General features: G+C 44.7%; 1 long non-coding RNA gene across 1 annotated transcript; it reads left to right on the top strand.

Annotated features, from left to right (window-relative positions):
• The first annotated feature begins 7,738 nt into the window (after positions 1 to 7,738).
• On the top strand, positions 7,739 to 11,559 carry LOC310702059. The gene is made up of 3 exons (XR_014523177.1): positions 7,739 to 7,926; positions 9,391 to 9,501; positions 10,998 to 11,559. It is a non-coding gene; the product is annotated as an uncharacterized lncRNA (long non-coding RNA).
• Positions 11,560 to 26,347: the final 14,788 nt, after the last annotated feature.

The raw sequence follows: 26,347 nt of genomic DNA, 5'->3' as shown, positions 1-26,347 counted from the left end.
TTCTCCCTCACTGCTCTCAGTCTTGCACTCAAAACTCTGTGATCTCTAAACCAGTGTTTCCCAAACGTTTTTGGGCAACGGCACACCTGTTTACCGGGAAAAAATCTCGCGGCACACCACCATTAAAGCCCCGCCCCGTGACGTCAGCGCGCAGCATCACGCTGGGAGGGACGCACAAAAGTGAAAGTTTTTTCCCTTCCCCTTGCCGGGGTGGGAGGAGGCAGCAGAGCGAGGGATTGAGGGACGACGGCAGCTGAGGCGGCGGCGGCTGTTGTGGTGGTGGCGGCGATAGCGGGCGGAGGAGGAGCCGTCGCCGGGAGTTGCTGCTGCTGCTGTTGCTGCTGCTGCCCGGACATGCCGGCCTCCTCCTCCTCCGCTGTCTCGCGCTCCTCCCTTTTGCGCGCGCTGCCCCGCCGCTCGGCACCAGCACCGCGGAGCCGCCCCCGGCTCGACGCGGATCCTCGCCGCCGCCGCCTCTCGCCGCCCGACTCGCCCGCCTCCCTCCCACGGCACACCAGCCGGTGTCTCACGGCACACTAGTGTGCCGCGGAACACCGGTTGGGAAACACTGCTCTAAACAACCATAGGAAAGCAACAAATCCCATGCCTAGGCTGTGATTTTGCATTTTGCAGAACAGCATGCAACCTAACTCTGGGAGCAGTCCTGATTGGTCAGCCCTTAATTGCCTTGTTAGAGCATCCCATCCCATACTCACGGCCAGGATGGTCAGGTAAGGAGCTGGAGCTTCTCCTGGACCCTGTCCATCAGATTCTCAATTCCTCTCTTCCTGGAGCTCATGGAACCCTGCTCCTCCAAGGCTTCTTGGGCAGAGAGAGTTTGTTCTCTGTTGTCCTTCCTGAACATTGCAATGCAAGTGGAACGTAGCAAAGCTTTTAAGTAGTTTGGACTGGTGGGAGTTCTAGGTGGCCAGTCACGATAGAGTTCAATAATAACAGTTAAAATTACTGCTAGTTTTGCATGCAGAATAACGTAAGAATAATACCTTGTGATATTGTTTTATTGGATGCTTCAATGCTTTCTTTCAATAAAGTTTGTAAGTGAACTTGTGGTCTGTATTCTGTTTTGCTTCCAGTCTGTCATCTGGCTTCAAAATGGTGTCCAAATGTATGCAAACACAGACAAAAACCTGCTCTTGACAGCAGCAACCATCATGCAAACCATCATGCTTTCTTTCAATGAAGTTTAAAAATCAAGTTGCAGTCTGTATTCTATTTTGGTTCCTGTGTAATTATTGTAACTCGAACACAAAAGAAATCACTGTACCTTATCTTTTCCTTTCCTTAAGACTGAGGGAATTTTAATGAGAAAGTACAACTGGTGTTGGGTGCTGGTGCTTCATGGATGCACAGGAAACTGAGAAACCTACTAAAGGGCAAGCAAGCAAAAGAAGGAAGCAGCTGGAGGGAATTACTAATGGTCTTAGTTGTCCCTATACCAATGCACAGAGTATGGAAAACAAACAAAGTCCTCAGTGATAGTTTTGAGGAGAAGTTGGTAAGATGTGGACTAGGTGATACTATGGTTAGGTGAATTTGTAGCTGGCTGATTGACTAAACACAAAGAACACTTACCAATATTTGGATTTCCCTGGGCAAGATAAAGTGATTAACAATTTTTTAGAAGCAAGTATTTTATTATTCCTTAGGTTTATGGGACCACTGGGAACAGCAAAAACGTACTATTGTGGCACAAGGGGGATTCACATTAGTTCTGGGGAAATATGCCGCTAGGCCCTTATTGGCTGAGGGAAACTCTACTCTGGCATCAGGTGCTCATAGAAGCCTGGGACATTCTGTATAGCCCATTTCGATTTTTCTGAAAAATCAGTACATTATGCACCTAACATCTTAAGGAATTACTACCCGCATCCCTGTTCCTCTTCAGGGCCACCCAAGCATATTCACAGAGGCTTCATGCGGTGGTGCTGTGGTCTAAACCATGGAGCCTCTTGGGTTTGCCAATAGGGTGAGCTCCTGTTGCTCTGTCCCAGCTCCTGCCAACCTAGCAATTCAAAAGCACGCCAGTGCAAGTAGATAAATAGTTTCCGCTGTAGCAGGAAGGTAAACAGCGTTTCCATGCGCTCCACGGTTTCCTGTTGCACCGGAAAGCTGTCTGGGGACAAACGCCAGCTCCCTCGGCCTGAAAGCCGAGATGAGCACTGCACCCCATAGCTCCCTTTGACTGCACTTAACCGTCCAGGGGTCCTTTACCTTTTACCTTTGCACCGTTCAAGCTTACCAGCATGAGAGAAGAAGCCAAGAAGGTTCCTCCTAGCCTTAAATAATAGTAAAGGTAAAGGTAAAGGTAAAGGTAAAGGTAAAGGATCCCTGACAGTTAAGTCCAGTCGCAGACGAATCTGGGGTTGCGGCGCACATCTTGTTTTACAGGCCGAGGGGGCCGGGGTTTGTCCATAGTTTTTCTGGGTCATGTGGCCAGCACGACTAAGCTACTCCTGGTGCAACAGAACACCCAAACCAGAGCAGCACATGGAAATGCCGTTTACCTTCCTGTCGGAGTGGTACCTACACTCCCCACATCATTGTTGTTCCTCAGACACCCCAGCATGTTTCCAGATCCCCATCAGGATCAGGTGCCCTGAGATGCTAATAAGGTTCCTATTGGCTTTATATAATGGCTATGTTGAACCTGGTTCCTCAAGCCAAGCAACTTGGTTTTTTTTTCAGAAGCTGACCAGTTGCTACTAGTTATTACCAGATTTTTCCATCTAGAGCAAGATTGGGTTATCTAACTAGGGGCAGGTGGGTTGGGCATCCTGGGTATAGCAGTCAAAAGTCAGAGAACAGATTTCAGCTTCTGCCCATAGTTCTCTCAACTGCAACACTTGACCTACTCCCCTGCACGTGAAGAGTCGTCATTCATTCCAATCAGAGGAAAGGCAATCACTGCCCTTGGGAACAGTGGTAGCAAAACCTGCCCTTCAGCTGATGGTGGTAAATTGATACTTTACCACACAAACCAACTGATAACTTGTTAAACTGGCATCTATAACCAATGCTGTGGAGCCACAAAAATCCATCAAGAGGCACATGTATGACATGGGCTCACCTGCTTTTGTTTCCGGGTCCTATGTCTTTGAACTGCCGGAATCAAGCCTTATCAGGAGAAACTGGCCACTCTCCAGGCACCCGGCTTGAGTTCCTTGTTGACCTCCCCGTCTGCGTTTCCCGGCAGGATACAGGCTAGGTCACTATCGGCGATCCTCCTCAAGCGTGAGAAGAACACACCACTCTTCCCTGCTCCCTGCTCCCCCCCAGGGAGGGGAAAGAGACAGACAGAAATGTATTTACATGCCTTTATTTCTGTCTTTGCACCAGTACAGAGAAACGCGTCTGCACTCTCCAAACACCAACAGCAGAGAGACAAACTCCACCCCTGTACTTCCAGTACAGGTCAAATGACACTCTGAGCTAACATCCAGTGCTCAGCACAGTGAATAGACTGCCCCTTCGTTCCCACGGTACAGTCCCAAACATTCACATCCTGTTTTGCTTTCCAGCCAGCTCTGACTTAGACACAGCTTCAACCTGTCTTGGGTTGTTAACAATAGTAACACATGCAACAGCTAAGTTAGCAAACTCTTTTGAATACCTCTTGGGTGGTACACCCTTTGTATCTCTCTCAGACCTGTGTATGAGGTGCTGATCCTCTCTGCTCACTGGTTCAGTCTCAGGACTCTTTGGAGAACCAGTTCCAATAGTAAACAGTGGTTCTTCCTTCATTTGTGAAGGCCTATCCATTGTGTGAGATTTCCTCTCAATGACTGTGTCAACTGAGCTCTGTGAGCTATCACTGTAATTTTCAGTACCACTGTAATCAGTAAAATCATCATCATCATCTGAATTGTCCTCAGTGGGAAATGTGTGAACCATTACTCTCTCCTGTCCAGGAGCACTCTAGAAATTTTGTGAGAATCACCTGACCAGATTCAGACAAAATTACTCTGTAGAGACCCTTCTCATATCCCACAAAAATGCCTCTGGCATTCTTTACTCCACCTGGAGCTTCTGTTCTCACATGAGACCCAACACCTTAAAATGGGCAACAGAAGGTTTTATATGGAACAGCTTCTCAAAAGGAGAACTTCCCAAATCTTTTGAAACCTTTCTCAACCACGTGTGACAATAAGACATTAACGACTCCGCCCAAAACTCATGTGGCAAATGTGAACTCAGCAATTGTGCATTCATCCCCTTTTGCAATTCTTTGTTCACCCATACACAGACACTTCTGTTCCATGCTTCCGCAGAAACAGCAACCTTGTGCCTTATCCCTTTCTCATCCAGGAACTCCTGAAAATCCTGTAAAAGAAAAACTGGCTTTTCATCTGTGAAAAGACAATCAATGTTAGCATCATGCACATTCTTAACCTTGTCACAAAACTCTTTAAACCTTTCTAAGGCTTCTTGTGGTTTCTCTAACATAAATACCCACGCATAATGAGAGAAATAATCCACACACAGAAGATAATATCTTGCATTGCCTCTAGATGGTGCTAGAGGACCAATCACATCAGCATACACCCGCTGAAATGCGCTGTCGACCCTGGTCACCTTCCTGGCATCTTTCGTCACACCTGCGAGAGAAATCATGTTAGAATCAGATGAATTACATTTCATGTAATCACTTTGATCAAAAGTCAACAAATACAGTCCATCTTTCTCTCTGGCAGAAAGATACAGCTCTCCATCTTTGAAGATCTTGCAGCTTTCACTATCATAGGACAATTTCAGTCCTTTTTTGCAATCTGCGAAACACTCAGCAGATTGAACTTTAACTCAGGAACCAAATGCACATTGTTAATAGTCAAATTCAGACTCTCAAGATACACAGTTCCAAACCCGGTCGCCTCCAGCTCCTGACCGTTGGCTTGCTTCACAGTGAAGCTTCGCTTCTTAAACGTCGAAAACAGACTTCTGTGTGGCGTCATGTGTTTCGTGCAACCCGTGTCAATGACAAATGTGTTCTCCACTTCTGGTGTGGTTCCTTTTGACATCAAAGCCTTTGCAGGTTTCACCTGGGACTTGGTACGACTTTTGCCTGACGCCTCAGGCTTTGCAGAGCTCCCCTTGGCTCCTTTCTGCTCACGTGGCTTCTTACAGTTCCGCTGAAGATGCCCAGTATGTCCACAATTGTAACATCGGACAATGTTCCAAGCTACAGCCTGCTCTTCAGTAGCAACAGCAGTGGGGGAGTCAGAACTCTGTGCCTCCCTCCCCCTGTCCTTCACATGCAGTGCAGCAAGGCGGTCTTGTTCATTCAGAACCACGGCACACACTCTCTCCGCCGTGAGGTGCGCGGCCGGTAGGGAACCAAGCTGACTAGCAACCGTTTTATTAGTCCGATTTAGGCTGTTTATAATCATGAAGCAGAATATCTCCTCCTGCAGAGGGAAATTGCGTTCCGCCATCTGCTGGCGCAGGAACTTCATCTCTGTCAAATGCGCTTGTACATCACCATCAGGCGCAAGCCTCAGATTGGTCAGCTTTTCAAAATGCAGCAACGCTGAAGAACCAGCATCTCTCTGATGTGTTCTACGCAGTGTCTCCCAAATCTCTCGTGCGTTCTCTAAATTCCGGATAGGCACGAGTTGGTCATCCGAGACACACAGAATTATAGCCGTCCTGGCTTTCACATTCTGTGAATTCCAACCTGGCGTTGGTGCTGCAGGGATGGGGTTCTCAATCACGCCAAAAATCCTCTGATTCTGTAGCAGGGCTTTCATCTTTATAGACCAAGATGAATAATTGCCATTAGTCAGTGGAGGTGGGTAAGGTAAGCCTCCCCCCTTCTTGGCATCCATTTTGAATCCAAGCCTCAGCTCTCACTCTCGAACCTGTAATTTCCAAGAGTCACTCTTGGTTGTTTACTGCCTTCTCCACTTGGCAGTTAAACCGCAAGCTGCTTAAAAGTCATTGCAAAGAACAGCGAAGTAGACAAAACACACTCCGTGTTCCAGCCCCCAGTCAGTAAGTTTCCACTCCACTTCACTGACTTCTCGTTGCTTAGCAACTGTGCATACCAGTGTTATCTTATCTAGGTATGCGAGGTATTCGGCTGTCTTATCCCAGTGCTGGTTTCTCTCAAACGCAGACACTTCAGTGAACCAAAGATTGCTTCTTCACGCGTTCACTTTACAGCCATAAATTCACCATACCTTTGGGGCTCCGTTGCTCGGCATTCACGTTCTTGATGCCCAGCCGTCTGTGTAGCTTCCAGCTGCACGAAGCTTTATCTTCCTTCCCTTGGTGCAGAGGATGAAGAACGATCCATCAACCTCTCTTGCAGATTTCCATGGATCGGAACCATCGGCGATTGCTACCAGATGTTGGAATCAAGCCTTATCAGGAGAAACTGGCCACTCTCCAGGCACCCGGCTTGAGTTCCTTGTTGACCTCCCCGTCTGCGTTTCCCGGCAGGATACAGGCTAGGTCACTATCGGCGATCCTCCTCAAGCGTGAGAAGAACACACCACTCTTCCCTGCTCCCTGCTCCCCCCCAGGGAGGGGAAAGAGACAGACAGAAATGTATTTACATGCCTTTATTTCTGTCTTTGCACCAGTACAGAGAAACGCGTCTGCACTCTCCAAACACCAACAGCAGAGAGACAAACTCCACCCCTGTACTTCCAGTACAGGTCAAATGACACTCTGAGCTAACATCCAGTGCTCAGCACAGTGAATAGACTGCCCCTTCGTTCCCACGGCACAGTCCCAAACATTCACTTCCTGTTTTGCTTTCCAGCCAGCTGCGGCTCGCTGCCGCATTGCTCCTTTTCCGTAACATGGTCTAAGATGGATGCAATATTAAAGGACTATGGGAAGTGAAGGACACGAGGCAGGAGTTGGTAATGCAGGTGAGCTGTGCATAAGCAAGCTGTCAGCTAGCTCTGCCGAAGCTCTTTTTATTAGCACAATATGCAAAACCAGTTAGATAGATTTTGGACTGTGACCTTTACACATCTTCCAATCCTGAGATCGAGGGGTGGTACAAAGTTATTTTGGCACCTGTTTCCACCGCATCATTTCCCCCTTGAACCATGTATGATGAAGGAGACAAAGGTCACAGACAGGGCACAGCAGACCACTAAGAGAGCAAAGGTTAGATAGAAGGCATGATGTTCAGACAGCTGTGGCTTTGTCTGCGGGTGGAAGTGTGCTCCACACCCGGCAGGTGGAAGTGTGCTTCCCACCCGGTGATCATTCCTTCACCATGTATCACTCACGGAAGGTGGACAGAGAAACAGACTTGTGCACACCTTTCATACTGCTGTGAGCAGCAACAGAATAAAAAAGTGAGCTCCTTCTAACAGAACTTTCTAGCAATATGGATGATCAAGCCAGAAGGCAGGCTATTTGAGTATTGGTTCCTCAAAACATCTTCGTGTCACAATTGAAACCCAGAGCTGATCAGGGAACCCAGTGAAAGGAGCAAGCAATTCTTCCACAAAAGATGAGATCTGGGACGTTTTGTGCAGCATTCAGCTGATCCCTCAGCCCATTTGGATTTGTCCTAACAACCAGCTCTTTGTGCGTGAAATGGCCCAAGGCAACCACTGCCTTCATCCTTGCTATTCTTCACTGTCAACCCAGGATATTGCCAGAGGCTCCTGGGACCTTTCAAGGCCACCAGGATGAGGCAAGAAGCCAAGAAAGTTCCTTTCGGCCTTATATAATGGATGTCTTGAACTCGGCTCCTCAGACTGAACAGTGTGTTCCTGCCTGGCCTGGAAACCTGCGGTTTCTCAGCTGCTAGCCTTCCAAAGCTCTCTCTCCATACAAAAGGCATTCCAATGGAGCAGAGCTTGTTTCTTGGTAATCGAAGGGCACGTCTGCTTCAGGTCTGGCTACTTACATTCTGCTTTCTTCTTTGCCTCAGGAGTGGAGGTAAGTATTACCCCCATCCCAGAAGAGGTAAAAGAAGAAGCAGCTACTGTTTTACATAGGTTGACTCTATTAGTAGCCGGAGAGATATACTTTGGGGTGGTGGGGGGAAATGCCTTCTGCCATAGGTCTGCAATAATTCAGTGTTATTGTGCATGCTTTTCATGCAGAAAGCCCCAGGTTAATCCCTTAGCATCTCCAGTCGAAAAATTTAAGGAGAAGAGAGTCGGTACAATAATGGGGCAAAATGGACCGGTAGCTTGAAATGCTGGAAGGCAGCTCTGTATGTATGTATGTAGGAGTGAATCAGGCTGCCCAACATCTGGTATATCTGTAGGATGTGGGTAGTGTTGTGGTCTAAACCACTGAGCCTCTTGGGTTTGCCAATCGGAAGGTTGGCGGTTCAAATCCCCATGACGGTGTGGGCTCACGTTGCTCGCTGTCAACTCCTGCCAACGTAGCAGTTCAAAAGCATGCCAGTGCAAGTAGATAAATAGATACCATAGTGATGGGAAGGATAATGGCATTTCCATGCGCTCTTGCTTCTGTCACGGTGTTCCATTGCCACAGAAGTGGTTTAGTCCTGCTGGCCACATGACCCTGAAATCTGTCTGTGGACAAATGCCAGAAAGCAAGAAGAGCACCGTACCCCATCATCGCCTTTGAATCGACTTCACTGTTCAGGAGTCCTTTACCTTTTATATGTGTATGGTTGGAGAGAAAATGTCTCATGTAACATTAAATACGTTCTGCCATTAGTGCCTTCACAATGGGACTTCCCTCCACCTCCTGAGTAGGCCCTAAATCTATTCAGTGCATTCCCCAAACTGCCGGAGGAAAATTTGGGCATGATACGAAGCAGGCATTGGGGAGGAGTGAAAGGGAGAACTTCTGTTGCAAAGGCACAATCCTTTCACTAACGTCATGAGTGCACTGAATATGACCAATGGGCGTATATTCCAGCTGTTTCTGCCAGGTCTAAAAGTGGAGCCCAATAGTTTAGAGCTCATTGGGAGCACCATCTTTGGAAAATAGAGGATTCCCTTGTCTGGGTTTAATGTGTTGCTAGACTAAGGGCACAGGAGCATGCTAGGAATCTGCATACAGTTTCCCCATCCGCAGAGATGAAAATTTGGTCAGACTTTCTGATGGGGGAAAAAATCCTACTGCTCTAGGATCTATTCTGACAGCTATGGGTGCCTATAGGATTTTATGGGTTGGGAGACTGAAAATCAATTGGTTCCTCCACAAATGAAAAAAAAAAAGGGGTCTCACTTGGTACAATGCTTTGCAGTACATCCAGGAAAGAAAATTAATATAAATGAGGAAAGTGGTAGGAGTTCCTGGGGCTTCAGACCCCTCGTCTACCTCCTAATGAAGCCCCGGATTTAGTGACCAATGGGTGAAGGTGATGCTTTCAATGCTTTCAGGAAGAAACAATAAAACAAATTTTTGTGCCTCCTACAGCAGATGCTGTGAAATGCAGAAAATGCACGTCAACTGGTCCTGGCAAGCCATGTAAACCAAATGATTTGATATGTACGGGGCTATTCTGTGTAATGACAGAAAGATTGGCAGGTAAGAAGGCCTTTCTGTGACTATGACTTGCCTATTCTATGCTCTGGTAACCTCTTCATTTCTCTGATGAAAATGGGAATATCCCATTCCACAATGGCAATTTTATTATTTATACCCCACACATCTTACGGGGTTGCCCCAGCCACTCTGGGAAGCTTCCAAAAGATATAAAAACATAATAAAACATTAAACATTTTAAAAACTTCCCTATACAGCAGGCTCGTCCAACTCTATAGAGACTGCGACTGAATTCACTTGGTAATGTAAGGAGTAACTGTTAGGCAAACATTCTTTAAGAAACAGACAAAAGTTCCTGGAAGCTTTAAGGAGGGTTCCAGAATTTTCTTTAGTGTATAGTAGTGGTACTCTAGGCTTCATTGGTGTCAGCTGGAGGTGCAAATAAAGGGAGGAAGCTGCAGTTGCAATTTCTGCACCAGGAAATCACACACCATCAGTACGCCCAACAACAACGAGGTGGGGAGGAAGACAATATGTGCTGCTGATACTGTGAGTTTTGCTGTGTCAAGATTGTTAATTAATGGACTGAAATTATACTGTGCTGGAGAGATAAAGAAGGAATGTAAATAGCTTGTACATAAGAGTAACAGAAATGCTTGTGCAACCAGTCAAGCAATAAAGAAGCTCTTGACTGTGAATTTGAGTATGACTCCTGTTCTTGTCCTCTGCCTCTGGGGAAAATTCTGCTACAAACAGTAAGAAGTGGTTTTACCGAGGTGCCGCCACACAAGCAGAAAAGCGCAGAAGTGTGTGGGCGGTAATCTCTAATAGTAACACCTTTTAACAGAGTGGTTAATAGACAAATTGACAGAGCTGCCAAATATTGGGCATTGCTTGGCAAGTGCAAAGTTGCAGCAGCAATATGAAAAATACCAAGCATTTCCCATGAAAAAAAGTATTAGAAAGCTTTTCCCCAGCTCCATTTTGAACACATGGATTCAATTTTGCAGCTGGGGAGATTCATGGACATATCACAGCAAGACAGACTGGGCAACAGTCTTCCAGCAGTACTGGAAAAGCTGCTTCATTAGAGTCTTAAATGCCAGCTATAGTCTTATATTAAGCCATATTACATAGAGGGACCTTGCTTAAGATGATGAAATGTTGGCGAGGAACAAGGAAAGTAAGGTTTCTGCTTCAAGGAACTAACTGGCATGTCACTTGGAAAGTAGCCTATTTTTCAGTCTGAAGGAAAGGTATTTAGGATTTATTTTAGACAACAGTGGTGGAAATTCTGAGATTTAAGGGTTTGTTTTATGTGGCGATGTATTTTGCGCATGTTTTAACTTAATTTTATTTTAATGTTGACACTAGTAGTTTTAGCATGGGGGAAAAAATCAGTTTTAGGTATGCACTTGTAATGGAGCTTAAAATGGAGTTTATTTCAATGTGCTGTGAGGTTGTCTCTTTTTTGGTATGAACTATGGACTCCACTCACTAGTTAGTATCAACATATGCACTTCTCTTTCTCTCGCCAGGTCCAAATAAGGAGTTGCAGACCTTGAAATTTTGTGGCAAAGCTCAGAATAAAGAATTCTGCGGAACGCAAAGGGGAGAGGAACTTAAAGTACAATGCTGTGAAACTGACATGTGTTTTGACTGATATTACTGTTCTATTCTTCTATTGTTTTAACCCATCCAGAAACCTCATGGTAAAGGGTGGGTAGCCAATCTTTCTCCTTCTCTTTCACTTTCTCCTTTGAAAAACATAATATTAGAACATTTCATATCCTTTGCTTTTGACGGATGTCTGGTCTTCCTTCTGCCATTCCAATTCAAATGACAGAGCAAACACAGAAAAGCAAGAAACCCCACCCCAAGACTGTGATTCTACCACTGCCACCACTAGTACACCACTGGTGATAATAGTAATAGTAGTAATAACAATAACCATAACACAAAAATAATAATAAATTGATCCCCACTCATCTTAAATGTGTAGCCCCAGATGTCTGTTTACCCCCTTTTAGGTACCCCCTTCGGCTCATACTCCTGGTTTGAAATCCTGCTCTTCATCAGCCTGCCAAATGGGCCAACTGCAGGTCTACTCCGGGGGGATTTAAAACAGCCCACGCCAGCCCCTGATGTCTAGCATTCTTCGGTGGATCAACCCACCCATTTTGCATTTACAAATTGAATTGACCTGGCTATGGCTGTGGTGGTCGCTGTATTGTTGGTGCCCGGTAGGAATTTGCCTACCTGGTGAATTGGCTATGATCTGGAGGTTTTGCCTAATCCTGTAGCAATCGTCACAACTTTGGTGGTTTAGGCGTTGGGTAGCCTTAGCCTTGGTTGGAGGGGGGGTTGTACCCTGGCCTTCCCCTCCAGAAATAGGGTATCCTGTTAAAGAGGCATGTGATGGAGTTGCTTCTGTCCCTTTGCCCAGATGGGGGGAGGGGCTTGGGCCTCAGCATTCTTAGGGGTAGGGATCCCTGTGGAGATCCCCCTATTTGATGTAAGTCATGGGAATCCCCACTGCCGGGTTGACCCTGATGTCATTTCCGGTAGGCAGACTGGAAATAAATGCTTACCCAATGCCTATAGGCAAACTACTTCATCTGTAGTCAATAAAGTTGTGGCCTGATTATATCTCATTCCACTGTGTGACCTCCTTAATTGGTAGCTCACTTGAGCAGAGGAAGGCTGCACACCCTGGGCCTGTAGACTCTGGGAAGCTTCCAGGAGAATATAAAAATACATAAAACCATCCAACATTGAAAACTTCTCGATACAGGACTGCCTTCAAATGTCTCAAGGTCAGTCCTTAATTGCCTTGTTAGAGCATCCCAACCAATACTCACAGTCAGGATGGTCAGGGGGGAGGCTGGAGCCACTTCCATCCAGACTCTCCTAGGTCATGCCCATCAGATTCTTAATTCATCTCTTCCTGGAGCTCATGGGTCCCTGTTCTTCCCAACCCCTCCCTGGTTGTAGAGCTCAAATGTTCCCTTTTCTCTTTCCTGACCATTGCCGTGTAATTGGAACAAAGCAAGGCTTTTAAGTAGTTTGGACTGGAGGGAGTTCTAGGTGGCCAATCAAGATAGAGATCAATAATAATACTTAAAATTACTGCCTGTTTTGCATGCAGAACAAATGCGAGAATAGTAGCTTGCAATATTTGTTGTACCTTACGCAACAATGCTTTCCTTCAATAAAGTTTAAAAATGAAGTTGTGGTCTGTGTTCTGTTTTGGTTCCTGTGTAATTTTTGTATCTTGATCACACAAGAAATCCCTGTACCTTATATTTTCTGTTCCTGCCTATTTTAAAAGTATGGGCCATATTCCATGCTTTGCAACAGACGTCTGTGCTCAGCAGCACTTCCTCTCCCTCTCCTGCTCTCCCTCCAGCTTCCGGCAAGCACAGACAAAAATACAACAAAGCAGATCCTCCATTCTGCACAACACTCTTGCATCATATACGGCAGTCTTCAAACAGAATCCCAAACACAAATCACATGAGGCCAATCAGCATCTGGAAGTATTAACATAACCGTACCATATTAGTATGTTTCGCCAAGTCTTTGCACTCAGATTCCAAAATAAAAGGGCCTCAGTCAACTGTTTAACCATCCAACTTCCACCTCTCCCCAATTAAAAGCATCAGCTCATATTGGATGCTATCTGGCTCCAAGAAATATGAATTCTGTTCATGGGATTGCCAGGAATCAGAGTCTGTCTTGCAAGCCTGCTGTCTCTCCATGTCCCATGTTGAAGATACATGCAATATCAAAGGACCACTTATTTATGACTCATGGAGAACAGAAACACATGGCTGTGCACATCATTCATTCCGCTGTGAGCAGCAGTGAGATACAAAAGAAAGCTGCTAACACAACGATTCGGGAATATGGGCTGGCCAGAAGTCATCCATTGTGTTTCATCTGCAGGCTGGTTTAGAGTTACCGGCTCAGCACATTGTACTATTACAATTGAAACCTGGAGCAGAACAGAAAACCCTTGTAAGATAGCATCAGGCATCCGCCACTCCTCCGTCACATATGGTGGTGTTCAAATAAAAATCTGTACATAAATCATGGCTCACAGTCCCTAAATTACATGAGCCCAGTCAGCAACTGGACTTGGCAACCACGCAGACAATTATCAAAAAGGAAATTGAACTCTCCCCTGAAATGGGCTCCAAGGTTCAGGATTTCACCTTAAGAACTGGATCTGCTGAATCGAAACAATCCCTTTTACAATTCCCTTTTACCTGTGAAAGGAAGCTGCTTTTCTCCTGCCTCCTGATGAAAACATGAACACTGCAAGTTGCAGGACAGATTGTGCCATCTTTGGAAAAGGGGGTCTGGTTGTCTAGGTGGAAGGTGTTGCTAGTCTCAGGGCACAGGAGCTTGCCACAAACAATTTCCATCTCTTAATCTATACACAGAGATGCAAGTTTAGTTGGACATTGAATATTGATTGGTCCCTTCACAAACGAAATGCTGTCTATTACAACAGACGCTGTGAAATGCAGACTGTGCTCTTCAAAGGGGCCTGGCAAGCCATGCGAACCGAAGGAGAAGACATGTAACCATTCTGCTTGAAGATAGAAACATTTTCAGGTAAGTCTTTTCTGTCAACAATCTCCCTTTTTCTCTGCTGGGACTAGAATGACCTGAGATATAAGTTTAAAACTAAAAATAAAAAAATTGGACATGTATCTTTCATAAATGTTCATTTTATTTTAATGTTGACATTTTAGTAGTTTTTGTAGTTTTAGCAAAATAAATTCAAAATTCTATTTAAGTGCATATTTTTAAATGAAGTTTAAAATGCGGAGAAAGCTTTTCTCTCTCTCTTGATATGGACTATGGACTAATTCAGTAAATTTCTTTTCATTCACTAGTTGGTATCAACCTAAGCACTTATCTATCTATCTCCAGGACAAAATGGCAAATTGACTAATTACGTCAAAGAATGTGGAGTTTGAAAAAACTCTGTGGGCCAGAGGTGACATCGGGAGATAAAAAGAAAGTATCGTGCTGTAATAGCAACTTATGTTTTGACTGATCATTCTATTCTTAAGTTGTTTTCGCCTTTCCATGTAAAAGGGTGGGTAACCAATCTTTCTCCTTTGATAGACATAATATTAGAACGTTTCATATCATTTCTTTCGATGGAGCCCAGGTCTTCCTCCTGCCATTGCAATTCAAATGACAGACAAACCCCCCATGCATACATTCTGATGCCACGTCTAATAATCACATTCAGGGGATGTTCCACACCCAACAGGCTCATTGTCCTCCACAAAATGGTGGCTGACTGTGTGACCTGGGGAGTCTTCTGTATTTGCGGAGGGCTGCCATATATCTTAGACCGATGATTTTCCAGCTCCCTAAGTGCATTGGGAAGCCTCCATGAGCACAGGAAACCCCCCCCCCCAATTTGGCTATCCATACTTGTTAATCAAACACTCATCCAGTTCACAACTGTGTTTCTCCTTCCTGCTCCCAAGAGGAGGACTACTCATTTGTGCTCACTCATTTATGCACTCCTTCACTGTCTGATATTTTGAAAAGTAAGTTCCTCTTGCAAAAGTGCACTATTGACTTGGGTATTGGGGTGGAATGGGTCGTTTCTTGGAGAGTTGATGGACATGTACAGTGGCGTAGCGTGGGTTGTCAGCACCCGGGGCAAGGCAAGTAATTTGCGCCCCCTAACCCGAGGATTTGCGCCCCCTAACCCTAACCCCCAGATGTTGCGGCCGGTGCAGCCGGCCCCCCCTGCACCCCCACGCTATGCCACTGGACAGGTACCAAGCAGTGATTTGCACAGTCGATAGGATTTGTGGGTCTCTTTATAACTCCCCATCCCTGCTTGAACTTGGCAAATCACAGAAGATGTTATCAACTACAATAACCTGTGCTAGGGATGGTGACAATTCCTCTCTTCCTGTAGCTCATGGAACCCTGTTCTTCCCAACATCTCCTTGGTTGGAGAGTTTGAATGTTCTCTGTTCTCTTTCCTGAACATTGCCATGTGACTGGAACGTAGCAAAGGTGGCCAACCATGATAGAGTTCAATAATAATAGTTAAAATCACTGCTAGTTTTGCATGCAGTAATGAGGCGAAAATAATAGCTTGTATTATTTGTTGTACCTTACGCATCAATTATTTCTTTCAATAAAATTTAAAAATAAAGTTGTGGTCTGTTTTCTATTTTAGCTCCTGTGTAATTACTGTATCTTGATCACAAAAGAAATCACTGTACCTTATATTTTCCTTTCCTCAAAATTGAGGAAATCTTATTTATATGGGCCATATTCCATGCTTTGCAACAGACCTCTGTGCTCAGCTGCATTTCCTTTCCCTCTCTGGGCCCCTCCAGCTTCCGGAAGACACAGGCAAGAATACGACAGGGCAGAACAAACAATGCAGATCCTCCATTCTGCATAACACTCTTGCATCATGTATGGCAGTGTTCAAATAGAATCCCATACACAAATCACATAAGCCCAATCAGCATCTGGAAGTATTAATGTAACCGTACCATATTAGTCTGTTTCTCCAAGTCTTTGCACTCAGATTCCAAAATAAAAGGGCCTCAGTCAACTGACTAACCAGCCAAACTTCCTGTGTTGTTGTTGTTGTGGTTTAGTTGTTTAGTCATGTCCGACCCTTCGTGACCCCTGGACCAGAGCATGCCAGGCACTCCTGTCTTCTACTGCCTCCCACGGTTTGGTCAAACTCATGCTGGTAGCTTTGACAACACTGTCCAACCATCTCATCCTCTGTCGTCCCCTTCTCCTTTTGCCCTCCATCTTTCCCAACATCAGGGTCTTTTCCAGGGAGTCGTCTCTTCTCACGAGGTGGCCAAAGTATTGGAGCCTCAGCTTCACGATCTGTCCTTCCAGTGAGCACTCAGGGCTGATTTCCAGAGCCAACCTTCTACTTCTCCCCAATTAAAAGCATCAGCTCATATTGGATGCGGTTTGGCTCCAAGAAATATGGAGGTGGCCAGAATATCTGTTCATGGGATTGCCAGGAATGAGAGTCTGTCTTGCATGTCTGTTGTCTCTCCATGTCCCACATCTTTGAGTAAAGTTGAAGATACATGCAATATGAAAGGACCACTTATTTATCACTCATGGAGAACATAAACACATGGCTGTGCACATCATTCATTCCACTATGAGCATCAGTGAGATACAAAAGAAAGCTGCTAACACAATGATTCGGGAATATGGGCTGGCCAGAAGTCACCCACTGTGTTTCATCTGTAGGCTGGTTGAGAGTTGCCTGCTCGGCACATTGTACTATTACAATTGAAACCTGGAGCAGAACAGAAAAACCCTCGTAAGATAGCATCAGGCACCTGCCACGGTCCGCAATGTGTACCAAATGGTGTCACATGTGACGGGTCATTCTGTGTAATGGCAGAAAGAGTTAAAGGTAAGGCATCTTTTCTATGTTCCTCTTTTTCTATGCTGCAATGAGCACTTGTCTCTTCTATGCTCTGGTAACCTCTTCATTTCTCTGATGAAAATGGGAATATCCCATTCCACAATGGCAATTTTATTATTTATACCCCACACAGCTTACTGGGTTGCCCCAGTCCTTCTGGGCAGCTTCTGACATGCATAAAAACATAATAAAACATTGAACATTTTTTAAAAAAACTTCCCTATACAGGATTGCCTTCAGACGGCTCGGGAGTCCTCCTTACCCTCCAACATTTATCTGATGAAAATAGGGACATCCTAAGAAAAAGCGGGACATTCCAGAATCAAATCAGAAACCAGCTTCTCAAAGTCAGGGACGTCCCTGCAAAATAGGGATACTTGGAGGGTCTGCTAGGTTAGATTACGGCAGTGCATTATACGTGGTGCTGCCTTTGAAGACAGTTAGGAAAATGCAGCTGGTCCAGAATTCGGTGTGGGGACTTCCGGTCGGTGCCAGCGCTTAATGGCGGTCCTAGCTCCGAGCTCCGGAGAAGGACTGCTTCGCAAGTTCGGGTCTTACCCGCTACGGCAAGCGGGGGACCCCTAAAATCCCAGGCGCTGAAGCCTGAGAACAAGGAGACTCGGTGGGCACCTTTGCGCCCCCCGGTACCGTGAAAGAGCCTTTTTAAAGGCTACGGATCGACATCGGGAGTGAGCGCGGTGCTGAGAGTCGCTACCCAGCCTGCGAAGTGAAGCCGCGTCGCCATAAGCGGAGAGCGCCGATTCCTTCCTGAAAAGAAAATTTGGACTGATTCCCCGTGAGTAAGAGCTGAAAAATAACTGGGACTCTTTGAATTTTAAAAATTGGGCTAAAAACGGGGGAGATTTAAACAAAGGAAGTCTGCCTCCCCCCGACTGCATGAAAGCGAAAGCAACGGAGCTCTAAACCTGCATCCGTTTAAACCCGCTCTTTGATCAGCTAAACCGGACATTTAAACCTTTGATCTCCCCTCTAGCAAGCAGGGCAGAGGGGAGGTGAATCTGACCAATAACTGCATGATTTATTTGGGGGGAAAAACCTCTGCTGTCTCATCTATTTGAAAGTGCGAAACGGTCTGCCTCTTCAGTACACTGAACTGACTTTTTCCTGTGAAGCGATACTTTGATACAAAGTTTCCACAGTGCCTGACTACTGTATATTATAAGAAGAAACAGTATAAATTGGGCAACTGTGGCAATTTGAAGTTAAAAGCATTTAGCAACATTGACTTTGACTGTGTTAATCTCCTTTTTTCTTACTTTTTGGACTGTCTCCTTTGTCTTTGTATTTGGAAATTTTGCTCTATGGCCATTTTGATTTGCTCCCTCTAGAGGATAAAGTAAAGCTCGGCACGGCTTAAGACAGTGGAATTTTCCAAGGGAGAATAAATCCCGTGGGAATTGACCTTGACATGAGTGGCCCACAAGAAGAGATAGTCACAAGAGCCAAGATCAAGCAACAACAACAACAACAACAGTTGCAGCTGCAACAGGCAAAGAAAAGAGGCTCAATCTCAGGCGCAACAGCCGGATCAGCAGGAACAACAGGTCAAGACAAAGGAGCAGCCGTTTCTATGGAAGCTGTGACAGAGGCCCTGCTCAAGATAAACCAAACTCTGGAGTCTTTGACAAAACAGACTTCAGAGAACACACAAAAATTAACAGAAATATCAGCAAGATTAAACCAGAATACAGAATCTATAAATAAATTGGTAGAGGAAAACGCCACCACGCGCCAAATTGCCGAAGAGGCCAAAGCCACTGCTGGAGAGACACAGGAGAAATTAGAGCCGCTTGCCAAGAAGGTCTATGAGCATGATGCAACTTTGGCCTTGTGGGAGTTACAGAGGAAAGAGAGAAACTTAAAATTAAGACTGATTCCGGAGAATGAAAGAGACAGTCTTGTGGAATATTTGACACGGGAGTTTGCGGATTGCTGGGACCTTGAGGAAGACGAATTCAAAATTACGACTGCCTTTAGACTGGGGAAAAAGCAAGATAGAAAGACACCGAGAGACTGTCTGATTACACTCAGATCCAAGGAGGAAAGAGACAAAATACTAGGATTACACTTTGAAAAGGCCTTGCAAATTGGAAATTCAGCTGTACAGATCTTTAAAGACATCCCAAAATACATTTTGGATTTAAGAAACTTCTACAAGGACTTGGTTCTCTTGCTAAAGAAGAATTCTATTCGCTTCAGGTGGGAGTTCCCACAAGGACTGTCATTCGACTACAAGGCAAAGAAAGTGAAAATAAAGACAATTCAAGATAAAGACAAATTTTTGGCAAGATACCAGGAGGATTTACAGAAGGGGACTGTGGACGCACTTGCAGAACAGAGGAGAGCACTGGATATCCTGAATCTCTCGTTTGGACAAAAACTACCACCATCAGAAGAAGAGCAACAACTTGGAGCTGTTGGAGGAGCCTTAGGAAAATAACAAGATGGCTCTGCAATTCCTTAGTTGGAATTGTAATGGGCTCAATGGGCCTTTGAAGAGAAGACAAGTATTTCATATATTGAATAGAGAACAATTGGACTTGATATGCTTACAAGAAACTCACATAACCAGAGCCCATAGGAGATTACTTTCAAACAAAAGGCTAGGGCAAGAATTTATTTCATCAGACAAAGTTAAGAAGAGAGGAGTTGTAATATATGTGAAGGAGAAATGGGCTCCAAAAATGATATTCAAAGATGAACAAGGGAGATATCTGGCTGTGGAGATACATGTAATGCCTTAAAGGAAAACATTATGAAAATGGTATACAGGTGGTACATGACCCCAGTCAAGCTGGCAAAAATCTATCATTTGCCCGATAACAAATGTTGGAAGTGTAAAGAGACTGAAGGTACCTTTTATCACCTTTGGTGGACATGCCCGAAGATTAAGGCCTTCTGGGAAATGATCTATAATGAAATGAAAAAGGTACTTAAATGTACCTTTCCTAAAAAACCAGAGGCCTTTCTCTTGGGCATTGTCGGCCAATTGGTGACAAAGAAAGATAGAGCTTTTTTCATGTATGCCACAACAGCAGCAAGAATACTCATCGCAAAGTATTGGAAGACACAAGATTTACCCACTTTGGAAGAATGGCAGATGAAAGTGATGGACTATATGATACTGGCCGAGATGACAGGCAGAATCCGTGACCAACGAAAAGAGACGGTGGAAGAAGAATGGAGAAAATTCAAAAGCTATCTTAAGGACTACTATAAACTTAATGAATGCTAAAATGCCGTGGTTTCCAGAAACAAAGGGGTACAGGGATATAAGGTCAGATTATAAAAGAGGACTAAGATGATAGAGATTGGAAAGTAACAATTGGGAGTTGCTAGTTGAACTATGGACATTGGGATGCAGAGAGGGGGGGGTATGGGGAAGTCCAAGAAAAGAGGTTTATGAAAATATGTTTGAAACTATACGTGTATGTTTGCCATTTTTAGTGTTTGTTTGTTTTTCTTAAAAATGTTGTAAAACCAATAAAAATTTTATAAAAAAAAAAAAAGAATTCGGTGTGGGGATGTTTAGGATAGTTGGCAAGGAAATATTTCTTAAGTGTTATCCTTCCTTCACTCCCACTAGTGAGTGATGTAGCAGAGCCAACCCCCTTCTGTACTGATGGAAGCTAGTTGATAGATTTCTTTGAATCTCCACAAAATGACTAATCCACTCTGGCTTGCCCAGATGGATTATTTCTGGTGTCCCCTTTTCTTCCTCCTAAAATATAATAAAGACTCAGAAGTCTGTCTTTAAAAGTCTAACAATAAGTTTACTCACAAGTTGTTCACAGTACACATCCTGGAAGGCAGGCTTTAAGCTTCAGGTTACAAACATACAACGTGGCTTACATCCTTTGTGAGGATGGGCACAAGTGCTGCTGGCTGAGAGCCAGCAGCCAACAAAATGGAGGGGACTGAATCAAACAGAACTGAGTCAAAATGGCCACGTGACTCTGCTTTTATAGAGTCACACTCATTTGCTGAGTCACTTATGGGGGAACAGGAAGCAACACACATCCCACATTCAGCTGTCAGACTACTCACCGGGGCAAGACAGTTTGAGCATATAACACCAATCCTGGCCTAATTACACCAACAGCCAGTCAGTTTTTGGACCCAATTCGAAGCGCTGGTTTTAACCTATAAAACCATACATGGCTCAGGACCTCAAGGACGGCCACTCCCCATATGTATTGACCTCCTGGACCCTGCAGTCATCATCTGAGGCCCTTCTCTATGTGCTTTCTATGCAGGAAGTAAGACAAAAATGATCCTTTTCTGTAGTGGCTTCTCATTTGTGGAATGCTCTCGCCAGACAGGCTCTCCTGGCACCATCATTATATAACTTGAGATGCCAAGCAAAAACATTCCACTCCTCCCAGACCTTTGGCTAATTAAAAAATCTATGGCCTTTAAAAATGTGGGGGGGGGGAGGTTCTTTGTTTTCATTTGTTATTATGGTATGTATGTTTGTGTTTTTATATTGTAAGGCACCCAGTGATCTTTGGACAAAAGTTGGTATAGAGAGTTAATAAAGAATAAGAATAACCTTGAGCAGATCAGGGTGAATGCTTAATAAATGGAAGAGCCCAAAGTTTTGCTAGTGCATAATAAAATTACTGTGCATAATAAATTTACAACATTCAGTTATGATTTTCTGGTCAGGCTCTGAATTCTCTTGATAATGTAAGGAGTAACATCTTCCTAAAAATCACTGCAACCCCACCTCCCCACCCACAAGGCCTGGGTTGCTGTGCGTTAGAGTAACCTGGTGGACAAGCAGCGGCAAGGACAGGTCCATCTGCTTCATCCAACTAAGTCTCTGTTACACATGCCAGGTTAAGTCCTCCATCCAGTCATGGATGGCAGTGGTCTTACGAATCATTGGCCTGGCATTGCATAGCAGCACCTTCAGGTCATGTGGGTATCCCTTGCTGATTCCAGTATCCGTCCGGACCTGGAGGCAGGGATAGTCCTCAAACAACGACTAAACCTGCCTCCTCGGTAATGACATGGTCTGGTCTTAGCATAACTCCTCCTCCTGCCCATGATCACTGAGATCGGTTGTCCCAGTGCATCCCCCCCCCCCCCCGTGGAACCTGCCCCAGCCATTTTGTTGGCTGGGACCCACTCCCAGGCAGCCCTGACCCCTCCCCTTAAGAACAAAATAAAACTTAATTTAAAAAAACACATACACAAAAACCAATACAAACCAAAAACAGTAAAAATTACAAACATACCAAAATTAAACATTCCCAAACCCGACTAAACATCCATCCCACCCCCCACACACCAAAAATAATTTTAAAAGGTAAAAACAGAATTTTTAAAAAACATATTTAAAAGAACTCTGTGCTGTTCTGAGTTCTCCTGGGCAACAACAGCAGCAGCGGCAGCAGTCCCTATGAGGCCTGTCAGGCCCCGCCAAGGCCAGGTGGTGAGTGGCAGGGACAGAACCTGCAGGCACTCAGACATTTCCAATGAAAATGGAGTATTAGAAAGCTTTTCCCCAGCTCCATTTTGAACATGTGGATTCAACTGTGCAGGTGGGGAATCAAATCAAATCAAAACTTTATTAGCAAAGCCAACAGGCCACAGCTATACAAGAGTTAAAAGTGAGAATGGGGATAAAAGGAAGAAAAGAACAGGCAAAAGGAGGTCCGTCGGGTAAACAGGTCTGTCACTCAGATGGTGGCCCTCAATTTCGCAGCTCTCTCGATGTACCTCGCGACCTTCTCTGTTATCTGACTATCCGTATCAGATAATAGAAAATACAGTGTAATGTCTGGTGAACGGCCGGGGTTGGAGAGAATGAGTGGAGTAATAATCTCATTCCTTAGGTCTTTGTAAAGGGGGCAAGAAAGAAGGACGTGGGACACTGTTTCCGTGTTACCAACTCCACATGGGCAGAGTCGTTTTTCAAATGGAGTCTTTTGGTAACGCCCTTCGAGTACAGCAGAGGGAAGAACATCCCATCTAGCCAATGTAAAGGCACGTCTGTATTTTGGGATGGTTAGTTTAGACAAGTATGAGGCTGGAGAGTCAAAATGAGAAGGAGGAAAGTAGGTATACCATGGGCACAGTTTCTTTAAGATAGTCAGGTTGTTTTGTCGTTCAATGTCTTTCAGGCGCTGGCCTATTAGACTCTTTGCTTTAATGAGGCCCATTGATAGTAGGGACTGTGAGTGCAGGCCGCATGTAAGGAGTTTTTGATGCACAGTTTTAAACCACTTGCTTTTGTGAGGGTCTTGCATTACTAACGGCAGTAGACCAGGAGGATTCAGATTAAGACGAAGCCAATAATTAAATGTTCTCTGCCAGGTCCGCGTTTCCACAGATGGAAGGCAGGCCTCGAGTCGTAATGCTGCGTTTGGAACACAGGAGGGGACACCGAGTATCTGCCTTAGAAATTTGGACTGGACAGTTTCAAGACTGGAGCAATGGTTCCCCGTCCAGATTTGCGCCCCGTACAGTAACTGCGCCAGAGGTTTTGCTTGGAAAACTTCAAGGGCTGCTGGGATGTATCTGCCCCCCTTCGTGTAGAAGAAGCGGGACAGCATCTTGATGCTTTGAGCAGCTTTTTCTTTGGCACATGTTTGATGGACATCCCAGGACCCGGTCGACTGGAAAACGATACCCAGATATTTGAAGGCTTTGACTTGTTCAATTGTCTGGTTATCCATCCTCCAGCTGTACTGTCTGTGTTTCCTTGCAAAAACCATGATTTTGGTTTTCTGATAGTTTATTGCAAGTTGCTCTCTCCTACAGTATGCTGAGAATTCACCTATGAGCCTATTTAAGCCTATTCTTGTTCGAGATAGGAGTATCGCATCGTCAGCGTACAAAAGCACTGATATTGCTTTGTCAGCCAGTTTGGGGGCGTGGAAGTCCGGAGATGACAAACAGTTAACCATATCATTGATGTAGATGTTGAATAAAACTGGGGCCAGGATGCAGGTGGGGAGATTCATGGACATATCAATGCAAGACAGACTGTGCAACAGTCTTCCAGCAGTACTGGAAAAGCTGCTTCATTAGAGTCTTAAATGCCAGCTATAGTCTTATATTAAACCACATTACATAGAGGGACCTTGCTTAAGAAGATGAAATGTTGGAGAGGGGCAGGAAAGTAAGGTTTCTGCTTCAAGGAACTAACTGGCATGTCACTTGGAAAGTAGCCTATTTTTCAGTCTGAAGGAAAGAGATTTGGGATTTATCTTAGACAACAGTGGTGGAAATTCTGAGATTTAAGGGTTTGTTTTATGTGGACATGTATTTTGCACATGTTTTAACATTATTTTATTTTAATGTTGACACTTTAGTTGTTTTAGCATGGGGAAAAAATCAGTTTTAGGTATGCATTTGTCAATGGAGCTTAAAATGGAATTTATTTCAATGTGCTGTAAGCTTTTTCTGTTCTTTTGGTATGAACTATGGACTTGACTCACTAGTTAGTATCAACATAAGCACTTCTCTTTCTCTCGCCAGATCCAACAAACAAGTTGCAGATCAAATTTTGTGGCGAAGGTCATTATGAAAAATTCTGCGGACTAGAAGAAGATAAAGTTAAAATACAATGCTGTGATGATGACATGTGTTTTGACTGATTTTACTGTTCTATTCTTATATTGTTTTAACCCATCCAGAAACCTCTTGGTAAAGGGTGGGTAGCCAATCTTTCTCCTTCTCTTTCACTTTCTCCTTTGAAAAACATAATATTAGAACATTTCATACCCTTTGCTTTTGAGGGATGTCTGGTCTTCCTCCTGCCATTGTGATTCAAATGACAGAGCAAACACAGAAAAGCAACAAACCCCAATCGTCACAACTTTGGTGGTTTAGGCATTGGGTAAGCTTAGCCTTGGTTGGAGGGGGGGGTTGTCCCCTGGCCTTCCACTCCAGAAATAGGGTATGCTGTTAAAGGGGTCCATGATGGAGTTGCTTCTGTCCATTTGCCCAGATGGGGGGAAGGGCTTGGGCCTCAGTGTTCCTAGGGGTGGGGATCCCTGCAGGGATCCCCCTATTTGATGTAAGTCATGGGACTCCCCACTGCCGGGTTGACCCTGATGTCATTTCCGGTAGGCAGACAATAAATGCTTACACAATGCCTATAGGCAAACTACTTCATCTGTAGTCAATAAAGTTGTGGTCTGATTTGATCTCATTCCACTGTGTGGCCTCCTTAATTGGTAGCTCACTTGAGCAGAGGAAGGCTGCACACCCTGGGCCTGTAGACTCTGGGAAGCTTCCAAGAGAATATAAAAATACATAAAACCATCCGACATTGAAAACTTCTCGATACAGGACTGCCTTCAAATGTCTCAAGGTCAGTCCTTAATTGCCTTGTTAGAGTATCCCATCCCATACTCACAGTCAAGATGGTTAGGGGGAGAGGCTGGAGCTACTTCCATCCAGACTCTCCTAGGTCATTGTCCATCAGATTCTCAATTCATCTCTTTCTGGAGCTCATGGAACCCTGTTCTTCCCAACCCCTCCTTGGTTGGAGAGCTCAAATGTTTTCTGTTCTCTTTCTTGAACATTGCAATGTAACTGGAATGTAGCAAAGCTTTTAAGTAGTTTGGACTGGTGGGAGTTCTAGGTGGCCAATCCAGATAGAGTTCAATAATAATAGTTAAAATTACTGCTAGTTTTGCATGCAGAAATAGTAAAATTACTGCTAGTTTTGCATGCAGAGAATAATAGCTTGTAATAATTGTTTTACCTTACATATCAATGCTTTCTTTCATTAAAGTTTAAAAGTGAAGCTGTAGTCTGTATTTTATTTTGGTTCCTGTGTAATTATTGTACCTTGACCACACAAGAAATTGCTGTGCAGTGGTACCTTGGTTCTCAAAATCTACCTGTTCTGAAAGTCCGTTCCAAAACCAAAGCATTCCAAAACCAAGGTGTGCTTTTCCATAGAAAGTAATGCAAAAGGGACCTCCAAGATGTTATTGTTTGTAGACCATAAGGTCATCTGCGGGGCATACCAGGAGAGGCAGTCCTATAGGTACAAGTGTCCCAGGTCATATAGGGCTTTAAAGGTTAGAGCCAGCACCTTAAACTTAACCCTGTACTCCACTGGGAGACAGTGCAGCTGATATAGCACTGGTTGGATGTAGACCCATGGTGAAGACCCTATAAGTAGTCTTGCCGCAGCATTCTGCACCCGCTGGAGTTTCTGGGTCACCTTCATGGGAAGCCCTGCATAGAGTCAGTTACAGTAATCAATCCTGGTGGTTTGGATCATAGTGGCTAGATCAGGGTGAGAAAGATAAGGAACCAACTGCTTGACACGACGGAGATGGAAAAATGCTGCCTTTGCTGTAGCTGTAACTTGCGCCTCCATAGAGAGGGAGGTGTTGAGGGTTACACCCAGAGTCTTGACAGAAGGTGCTG

Source organism: Podarcis liolepis (genome assembly GCF_965112155.1).
Source record: "Podarcis liolepis genome assembly, chromosome: 2".
Taxonomy (NCBI): domain Eukaryota; kingdom Metazoa; phylum Chordata; class Lepidosauria; order Squamata; family Lacertidae; genus Podarcis; species Podarcis liolepis.
Note: the sequence above shows the minus strand (reverse complement) of the source record. Positions and strands in the feature narration are given on the sequence as shown.